Below are 11,662 nucleotides of genomic sequence, written 5' to 3'. Positions count from 1 at the left end.
TCCGACACACATATGCACAGGCAGAAACAACACATTACCAACAACAACACGCGCAGACATATATATATATATATGTTTCCAGTTTGGCCGGGCACCCCTAGTGTCTCCACAGCAGTCTGCACGCCCTTGCTCAAAATGTAATATAAACCAAGTATGGATGATGTAAAACACTGTCACACAGCACGGCACTGCAGCCTCAATAAACCAAGTATGGATGATGTAAAACACTGTCACACAGCACGGCACTGCAGCCTCAACACACAAACTGTTTTACTGCGGCTACAACGTGTGGAGGTTGGCTACCTGGAGTCGAGATGATAACCTGGAAACGTAGCCGCAGTAAAATAGTTTGTTTATTGAGGCTGCAGTGCCGTGCTGTGTGACAGTGTTTTACATCATCCATACTTGGTTTATTGAGGCTGCAGTGCCGTGCTGTGTGACAGTGTTTTACATCATCCATACTTGGTTTATTGAGGCTGCAGTGCCGTGCTGTGTGACAGTGTTTTACATCATCCATACTTGGTTTATTGAGGCTGCAGTGCCGTGCTGTGTGACAGTGTTTTACATCATCCATACTTGGTTTATTGAGGCTGCAGTGCCGTGCTGTGTGACAGTGTTTTACATCATCCATACTTGGTTTATTGAGGCTGCAGTGCCGTGCTGTGTGACAGTGTTTTACATCATCCATACTTGGTTTATTGAGGCTGCAGTGCCGTGCTGTGTGACAGTGTTTTACATCATCCATACTTGGTTTATTGAGGCTGCAGTGCCGTGCTGTGTGACAGTGTTTTACATCATCCATACTTGGTTTATTGAGGCTGCAGTGCCGTGCTGTGTGACAGTGTTTTACATCATCCATACTTGGTTTATTGAGGCTGCAGTGCCGTGCTGTGTGACAGTGTTTTACATCATCCATACTTGGTTTATTGAGGCTGCAGTGCCGTGCTGTGTGACAGTGTTTTACATCATCCATACTTGGTTTATTGAGGCTGCAGTGCCGTGCTGTGTGACAGTGTTTTACATCATCCATACTTGGTTTATTGAGGCTGCAGTGCCGTGCTGTGTGACAGTGTTTTACATCATCCATACTTGGTTTATTAAGGCTGCAGTGCCGTGCTGTGTGACAGTGTTTTACATCATCCATACTTGGTTTATTAAGGCTGCAGTGCCGTGCTGTGTGACAGTGTTTAACTCAGAATCAGGCCCAGCATCCGGGATTGTGAACCACTGACTCCCTCTACTGGTTGTACAACACACAGCATATGACTATATAGGACAAAAAGCATATGACTGTAGTTATGTAGGATCAAGTACAAAGAGACAATGACACACTGACTGTGCGCCCAGCAATGATCACTTGGAAACACGCCGACTGTGCACCCAGCAACGATCACTAAGTGACACACTGACTGTGCGCCCAGCAACGATCACTAGGTGACACGCCGACTGTGCGCCCAGCAACGATCACTAGGTGACACGCCGACTGTGCGCCCAGCAACGATCACTAGGTGACACGCCGACTGTGCACCCAGCAACGATCACTAGGTGACACGATGACTGTGCGCCCAGCAACGATCACTAGGTGACACGCCGACTGTGCGCCCAGCAACGATCACTAGGTGACACGATGACTGTGCGCCCAGCAACGATCACTAGGTGACACGCCGACTGTGCGCCCAGCAACGATCACTAGGTGACACGATGACTGTGCGCCCAGCAACGATCACTAGGTGACACGCCGACTGTGCGCCCAGCAACGATCACTAGGTGACACGCCGACTGTGCACCCAGCAACGATCACTAGGTGACACGATGACTGTGCGCCCAGCAACGATCACTAGGTGACACGCCGACTGTGCGCCCAGCAACGATCACTAGGTGACACGCCGACTGTGCGCCCAGCAACGATCACTAGGTGACACGCCGACTGTGCACCCAGCAACGATCACTAGGTGACACGCCGACTGTGCGCCCAGCAACGATCACTAGGTGACACGATGACTGTGCGCCCAGCAACGATCACTAGGTGACACGCCGACTGTGCGCCCAGCAACGATCACTAGGTGACACGATGACTGTGCACCCAGCAACGATCACTAGGTGACACGCCGACTGTGCGCCCAGCAACGATCACTAGGTGACACGCCGACTGTGCGCCCAGCAACGATCACTAGGTGACACGCCGACTGTGCACCCAGCAACGATCACTAGGTGACACGCCGACTGTGCGCCCAGCAACGATCACTAGGTGACACGCCGACTGTGCGCCCAGCAACGATCACTAGGTGACACGATGACTGTGCGCCCAGCAACGATCACTAGGTGACACGATGACTGTGCGCCCAGCAACGATCACTAGGTGACACGATGACTGTGCGCCCAGCAACGATCACTAGGTGACACGCCGACTGTGCGCCCAGCAACGATCACTAGGTGACACGATGACTGTGCGCCCAGCAACGATCACTAGGTGACACGCCGACTGTGCGCCCAGCAACGATCACTAGGTGACACGCCGACTGTGCGCCCAGCAACGATCACTAGGTGACACGCCGACTGTGCGCCCAGCAACGATCACTAGGTGACACGCCGACTGTGCACCCAGCAACGATCACTAGGTGACACGATGACTGTGCGCCCAGCAACGATCACTAGGTGACACGCCGACTGTGCGCCCAGCAACGATCACTAGGTGACACGCCGACTGTGCGCCCAGCAACGATCACTAGGTGACACGCCGACTGTGCACCCAGCAACGATCACTAGGTGACACGCCGACTGTGCGCCCAGCAACGATCACTAGGTGACACGATGACTGTGCGCCCAGCAACGATCACTAGGTGACACGCCGACTGTGCGCCCAGCAACGATCACTAGGTGACACGATGACTGTGCACCCAGCAACGATCACTAGGTGACACGCCGACTGTGCGCCCAGCAACGATCACTAGGTGACACGCCGACTGTGCGCCCAGCAACGATCACTAGGTGACACGCCGACTGTGCACCCAGCAACGATCACTAGGTGACACGCCGACTGTGCGCCCAGCAACGATCACTAGGTGACACGCCGACTGTGCGCCCAGCAACGATCACTAGGTGACACGATGACTGTGCGCCCAGCAACGATCACTAGGTGACACGATGACTGTGCGCCCAGCAACGATCACTAGGTGACACGATGACTGTGCGCCCAGCAACGATCACTAGGTGACACGCCGACTGTGCGCCCAGCAACGATCACTAGGTGACACGATGACTGTGCGCCCAGCAACGATCACTAGGTGACACGCCGACTGTGCGCCCAGCAACGATCACTAGGTGACACGCCGACTGTGCGCCCAGCAACGATCACTAGGTGACACGCCGACTGTGCGCCCAGCAACGATCACTAGGTGACACGCCGACTGTGCGCCCAGCAACGATCACTAGGTGACACGATGACTGTGCGCCCAGCAACGATCACTAGGTGACACGCCGACTGTGCGCCCAGCAACGATCACTAGGTGACACGCCGACTGTGCGCCCAGCAACGATCACTAGGTGACACGCCGACTGTGCGCCCAGCAACGATCACTAGGTGACACGATGACTGTGCGCCCAGCAACGATCACTAGGTGACACGCCGACTGTGCGCCCAGCAACGATCACTAGGTGACACGCCGACTGTGCGCCCAGCAACGATCACTAGGTGACACGCCGACTGTGCACCCAGCAACGATCACTTAGCGACGCACTAACTGATCACACAGGAATGGGTGACACACTAACTGATCACACAGGAATGGGTGACGCACTAACTGATCACACAGCAATGGGTGACACACTAACTGATCACACAGCAATGGGTGACACACTAACTGATCGCACAGCAATGGGTGACGCACTAACTGCTCACACAGCAATGGGTGACACTAACTGATCACACAGGAATTGGTGACGCACTAACTGATCACACAGCAATGGGTGACACTAACTGATCACACAGCAATGGGTGACACACTAACTGATCACACAGCAATGGGTGACACTAACTGATCACACAGGAATGGGTGACGCACTAACTGATCACACAGCAATGGGTGACACTAACTGATCACACAGGAATGGGTGACGCACTAACTGATCACACAGCAATGGGTGACACTAACTGATCGCACAGCAATGGGTGACGCACTAACTGCTCACACAGCAATGGGTGACACTAACTGATCACACAGGAATTGGTCACGCACTAACTGATCACACAGCAATGGGTGACACACTAACTGATCACACAGCAATGGGTGACACTAACTGATCACACAGGAATGGGTGACGCACTAACTGATCACACAGCAATGGGTGACACTAACTGATCACACAGGAATGGGTGACGCACTAACTGCTCACACAGCAATGGGTGACGCACTAACTGCTCACACAGCAATGGGTGACGCACTAACTGATCGCACAGCAATGGGTGACGCACTAACTGATCACACAGCAATGGGTGACACACTAACTGATCGCACAGCAATGGGTGACGTACTAACTGCTCACACAGCAATGGGTGACGCACTAACTGATCACACAGCAATGGGTGACACTAACTGATCACACAGCAATGGGTGACACACTAACTGATCACACAGCAATGGGTGACGCACTAACTGATCACACAGCAATGGGTGACACACTAACTGATCACACAGCAATGGGTGACACTAACTGATCGCACAGCAATGGGTGACACTAACTGATCGCACAGCAATGGGTGACACTAACTGATCGCACAGCAATGGGTGACGCACTAACTGAACCCAGCACTGGTGAACAGGTGACACATGAAGTGCTAACCTACTGTAACTATAAGCAACAACTTACTGTTCCAGTGTTGTGTATGCAGAAAGCAGATCTTATTATGGGATGGTGTCATCAGTACGGCCTTAGCCGACAGTACACTGTCGGCTAATGTTGCTGCATGCAATATACAAACCAGCATAGCTACGCACACCCCACAGTCCATGAGCTTACAGTCTGCTAGGCAACACATTTACACCATGGCAAACAGCTGATGTTCTCTCATAATTCAAAAACAAATAATAGGATTTTGGTACTTACCAGGTAAATCCTTTTCTTTGAATCCATAGGGGTCACTGGAGTACTCTTGGGATATGGACGGGCTTCCGTAGGAACACAGCACTGAATATTTAAATTTAGTAACACTCCACCCCTCCATATCCCCGAGCACTTACTCAGTGTTTTTTACTGAGCCGAACAGGAATTAAGAGAGGTTAATAATGGAGTATTACATATAACATAACTGACAATAACGAAGTTAACCCATAACGTTACTGACAACTAACAGTTGACACCCTAACCAGCACTTGTAACTTGAACCAGTCGGTGAAAATGTGTTACCATAAGATCCTCAGAACTAACCCCAAGTAAGTAAACTGCTCTGGGTGGGCGTCCAGTGACCCCTATGGATTCAAAGAAAAGGATTTACCTGGTAAGTACCAAAATCCTATTTTCTTTTTCATCCACTAGGGGTCACTGGAGTACTCTTGGGACGTACCAAAGCTTCCCCCGTGGGCGGGAGAGCAGTTTGGCACTTGTAACACTAGGCGGCCAAAGCTAGATGCTGATGCCGCAAAAGTATCAAACTTGTAAAAGCGCACAAACGTGTGCACTGAAGACCATGTAGCCGCCCGGCAAAGCTGCGTCGCAGAAGCCCCACGACCAGCTGCCCATGAAGTTCCCACAGAACGTGTGGAATGAGCGGTTACTGACGTAGGCGGTTGTAACCTAGCATGAAGGTAAGCCTGGCGTATGGTCAGTTTTATCCATCTGGATAAAGTTTGTTTAGATGCTGGCCAACCCATCTTGGCAGCATCATAGAGAACAAATAACGTATCCGTCTTACGAACTGAAGACGTTCGGGATACATAAACGCGTAATGCGCGAACCACATCCAGAGTTCCGGAATGTGCTGTCAACACAGGAACTACTATTGGTTGATTGATGTGAAAAGATGACACTACCTTTGGTAAGAAGGCGGGATTCGTCCGAAGTTCCGCTCTGTCATCATGAAACACCAAATACGGTGGCTTGCATGACAAGGCACCCAAATCCGAAACACGCCTCGCCGAAGCTAAGGCTAAGAGAAAAATTGTTTTCCAAGTGAGAAACTTTATATCCACTTGTTGTAAGGGTTCAAAATATGAAGACTGTAAGAACTCCAAAACCAGATTCAAGTCCCATGGCGCTGTAGGTGGAATGAAAGGAGGCTGTACCCTGATTACACCTTGGAGAAAGGTGCGTATAGACGGCAATAGAGCCAATCGTCTTTGAAAGTAAATTGACAAAGCAGATACCTGCACCTTTAGTGTAGATAAACGCAATCCTCCATCTAAGCCTGATTGTAGAAACAACAAAAGGCGGCATAACTTGAAAGCTGATGTCGGAAATTTCCGAGCTTCACACCAACCTATATAGGCTCGCCATATTCTGTAATAATGAGCTGCCGTAACCGGCTTTCTAGCTCGTAACATGGTTGGTATAACTGAATCTGGAATGCCCTCTCTTTTTAAGAGGGCGGTCTCAACAGCCACCCCGTCAAACGCAGCCGCGCTAAATCGGGGTAAAGAAAAGGACCCTGTTGTAACAGGTCTGGACGTATCGGGAGCGGCCACGGATCGTCTGCGAGTAATCCTCGAAGATCCGAGAACCAAGCTCTCCGAGGCCAATGAGGCGCCACTAGTATGACTGTGAGCGACTCTCTTTTGATCCGTTTTAGCACCAGAGGGAGCAGCGGAAACGGTGGAAACAGATACACCAGACTGTACGGCCACGCGACAGTGAGAGCATCCACCGCGACTGCCTTTGGATCTCTTGTTCTGGACACATACTGGGGCGTTTGATGATTGTGTCGAGATGCCATCAGGTCCACCTGAGGATAACCCCATCGCTGAACCAACATGTGAAACACTTCTGGATTTAATGACCATTCGCCTGGGTGAAGATCCCGACGACTGAGATAATCCGCTTCCCAGTTGTCCACTCCCGGAATGAACACGGCCGACAATATCACCTGGTGGTATTCTGCCCAATTGAGGATTCGAGCTACTTCCCGCATTGCCATGCGGCTTCTCGTTCCTCCTTGTTTGTTGATGTATGCGACCGCTGTCGCATTGTCCGACTGCACTTGGACAGGCTGAGAGCGAACCATGTGCACCGCTTGTCGTAGCGCATTGAAAATCGCGCGGAGTTCTAGAACATTTATTGACAGCAATTTTTCGTGATCCGCCCAGAGACCCTGGAGCTGACAATTTTGAATTACCGCTCCCCAACCTCTGAGACTGGCGTCCGTAGTTAGAATTATCCAATTGCAAACTCCGAACCGTCTTCCTGCGGTTAAATTGTGTTCCTTGAGCCACCATAGCAGAGAAACTCTTGCTATTGGTGACAACCTCACTCTGTGGTGAATCTGCAGATGCGAGCCCGACCACTGGGCAAGCACGTTCAGCTGAAATGGACGAGAGTGAAATCTCCCGAACTGAAGCGCCTCGAAAGCTGCCACCATTGTGCCTAACAGGCGAATGCACAAGTGTACCGACACTGTGCGTGGTTTGAGTACTAATTGTACTAGATGGCGTAGCATTTGTACTTTCTGTTGTGGTAGGTAAATCCTTTGATTGACCGTATCGAGAATCATACCTAGGAACTGAAGGCGTTGAGACGGAATCAGATGTGATTTCTTGAAATTGACAATCCAACCGTGGTGAACCAATACATTGTAAGTTAGCAGCGCATGTTGGGTAAGTATCTGTTGAGACGGAGCTTTGATGAGCAGATCGTCTAAATACGGAACTATCGTCACTCCCAGGGATCTGAGGTGAGCTATCATCACAGACATTACTTTGGTGAATACCCGAGGCGCTGATGACAGGCCAAACGGCAGAGCCTGAAACTGGTAATGGTTCTGGCGTATTGCAAATCGTAAGAATTTCTGATGAGGCTGCCAAATTGGAATGTGTAAGTACGCATCCTTGAGGTCTAGCGCAATCATAAATTCCTTGGTCTCTAACCCCGCAATCACCGACCGTAGAGACTCCATTTTGAATCTGTAGTAAGTTACGTACTGATTGAGGCCCTTTAAGTTCAATATTGGTCTGACTGAGCCATCCGGCTTCGGGACCACAAATAGACTTGAATAATAACCCTGACCCTGTTGGTGTACAGGGACCGGAATCAACACTGCCGAATCCAGTAAGGACTGAATGGCAATTTGCAAAACTGTCCTCTTGTCGTCCGACAGAGGCAAACCTGTCTTGAAAAACCGCAGAGGCGGAAGACAGTCGAACTCTATTTTGTAACCTTTTAACACTAAATTGCGAATCCAGCCCTCCGCGGACGTGTGGAACCACGCCCCATGGAACGTGTGAAGGCGTGCTCCCACAATTGGAGATCCGAGATGGGCTGGTAACCCGTCATGCCACTGGCTTGTCGGTAACCTTAGCGTCTTGGCGAGTTGTGTTGGTTTGACGGAAACCACGTCCTCGACCACGTCTAGCTGGCGTGGCGGATCCTCTGCCACGTCCTCGAAAGGGCTGAGGTCTAAAGGATTTGAACGAAGGTCCAGCGTACCTTCTTCTTGGCGCAGGTGGAGGCAATGGTAAGAACACAGACTTACCTCCCGTAGCCTCCTTAATCCATGCGTCCAATTCTGGACCAAACAACTTCTTGCCATCGTAAGGCAACGCCTCTATACTTCGTTTGACCTCTGCCTCCGCTTGATAAGTACGCAGGTAGAGTGCTCTTCGTGCCGTAACTAGCGAAGATGAAATACGAGAAGTGAGCTGACAGACGTCAGTAGACGCTGTACAGAGATACTCTACAGCCTCAATCATTTGATTCACCTGAATTATCAGGTTTTCGTCATGTAAAGCCGATTTGAGTTCTGTAAGCCATATTATGAGCGCCTTAGTGACCCAAATGCCAACCAATCCAGGTCTTAGCATCACACCTGCTGCTACATACATGGATTTAAGCATAGTTTCTATCTTACGATCTGACGGATCTTTAAGCGTAGTAGCTGATGGCACTGGTATGGTTAATTTCTTGGTAAGCTTTGACACTGAAGAATCAACTATTGGTGGATTCTCCCATGTACCCGTTACCGATTCTGGAAACGGATAACTAGACTTAAATCTGCGAGGTATAGAAAACCGTTTATCTGGATTCTGTCTGGATTCTACTAACATCTGATTTAGAGAATCCGACACAGGAAAACTTACTGGCGTCTTCCGTCGTTTAGTAAATATGACCTGATCATTGGTGAGAGGCTGCTCAGCTTCAGGAAACCTTAGCGACTGCCGTACCGCTCTGATGAGATCATCAATGCCGGAACTGTTAACATCCTCGCCGTCTGACTCCACTTCGCCCTCCTCCCCCTCATCGTGTTCCGTGAGGTCTGGGATGGAATCGTCAGACTGCAACATAGCAGACACTGGAAAATCATAAGACATATGAAAATTATCCCGTTTGCCCAAAATGGATTTGGACCCTACGCAAGGCTGAGACGCCTCCGGTAGTTCTGGCGGTCTCACCCTAGACTCAGCTCTTAGCGTTTCTCGCTCCAGACGAGCAGCGGTCATTTCTGTCTGAAATTTCTCCAGTACATTTACTAACATACCCCACGGAGGGTCCGGTGATGAAATTGGTTGCAAAACCGGAGCAGAAATGGTATTCTGAACGGAATCCACAAAACATACGTTACATGTGGTAGATCCATCCGGTAACACACTGCCACATACTTTGCAAATATGCTTTTTAGTTTTTGCTGGTGTCTTACTCATTATGGCGACAGACAATACAATACACAAAACACAGACACCTGCACGGCTCAGTAAAATAGCAATAAGGTGGCTCTGTATATATATATCTGGCCCAGTGCAATACACGTGGCCAGTACTATGAAATTTGATCCCAAATTCCCACGAACACCCCTGCGCCTCCGGTGGAGAAGAGATGTAGGACAGGAACGTTCTGGAATCACAGAGGAAGACACAGGAAGCTGTTAAAAATGGCTGCCCTGCTCTACTTATACATATAATCACAGTGCATTCACTGATTATACTGTAACAATCCCTCTGCTGCTGCAGTATTTCACTGATATGTCCCCCCTGTAATGGCTGTTTATCTTATTACAGCGGCAGCGCAGCGTGTGGGCCCCCAGCGGGTATCGTAGAGCGCTATGTGCCTCGTGTGTCCCAGCGGTGGGCTCCTATATATAGCGTGTCAGCTACCCAGGTAGCGCTGCTGTTCCGAGGTGCCTGGCCGGAGGCTGTGGCCTAACGGGCGGGTACCTGAGCGGGGAGAGCCGCGGCGCCTGCACGGAGGTCTGTGCCGACCGTGCGGGCGCCTGAGTGGGGAGAGCCGCTGCGCCTGCACGGAGGTCTGTGCCGAACGTGCGGGCGTCTGAGTGGAGAGAGCCGCGTGCCTGCACGGAGGTTCTGAGCGGGCCGGAATGGGCGGGCGCCTGAGCGGGAAGATGCCGGAGGCTGAGAGGGGAGAGCCGCTCTGCCACTTGCCGTCACCCAGCACTATGTCCCCATACGTCGGGGCGGCAGCGGGAGCTGACCGCCCCGTTTCACATACCTCACTCCTGCAGACGTGCGGAGGCTCCGACGGGGCTTTTCAGTAAGCGCCGGCCAGCCAGTGCAGGAGGATGTGAGGGCTGTGAGGGAGCTCTTTCAGAGAGGCCCGACACGCCCGTGCTGCAATCAGCAGCTGCACTATCCCTGACCCTGCCTTTTGGAAGGGGGACAGGGATGTGTCAAACAGTAGAAAAAATAAAAATAAAAATGAAAAATAAAACTTTCTTCTGACTTCAGCTAAGCATGTGTTGCCACGTGCAGCACAGAAAAAACACTGAGTAAGTGCTCGGGGATATGGAGGGGTGGAGTGTTACTAAATTTAAATATTCAGTGCTGTGTTCCTACGGAAGCCCGTCCATATCCCAAGAGTACTCCAGTGACCCCTAGTGGATGAAAAAGAAATACTGTAGGCTGGTACATTACTGGGTAACTCTTCATACACAGCAACGTGCCATGCTGCGGCCAGGTGACCTAATCTCCTGGATATAGGGATCACAGATCCCTATGCTTAATCAAGATTGTTAGAAGAGGCATCAGAAATCCTCTCTTCCACCCTGACATTAATATACACTATATACAAAGGCTAATATCTGCCTATAAACACGGCACAGGTAATGGTCGCAGCATATCGCCCTGTGGACAGAGGAAGCTATAGAAGAAGCATTGCATAGTAGGCAGTGCTGTCTGAGGCAACACATGGCAACCGGTAACCTAGGAATCACTTCACCTCCAGATAAAGGAGCACGAGAGAGCTATATCCTAAAAGCCGGGTGAGGAAGCCATCTGGCTGCAGGCCAAAAAGCGGAGACATCACCCGCCTCCCTGCATGTATGTCACTCACAGGCACTTGGACAAGGCATATAACAGTCCCGGCATTGGATGCATAATATGACTCTGCAATATACAGCTTCCGAACTGGCACCTTACAGAAGTACCCCCACGTCCCCCCAGCCCCGGAGACGGCATGTACTGAACCGCGCTGTAACCACTGAGGTGCCCCCTACTGGAAAAACTCCACA

The sequence above is a fragment of the Pseudophryne corroboree genome, chromosome 12, assembly GCF_028390025.1.
Source record: "Pseudophryne corroboree isolate aPseCor3 chromosome 12, aPseCor3.hap2, whole genome shotgun sequence".
Taxonomy (NCBI): Eukaryota; Metazoa; Chordata; class Amphibia; order Anura; family Myobatrachidae; genus Pseudophryne; species Pseudophryne corroboree.
Note: the sequence above shows the minus strand (reverse complement) of the source record.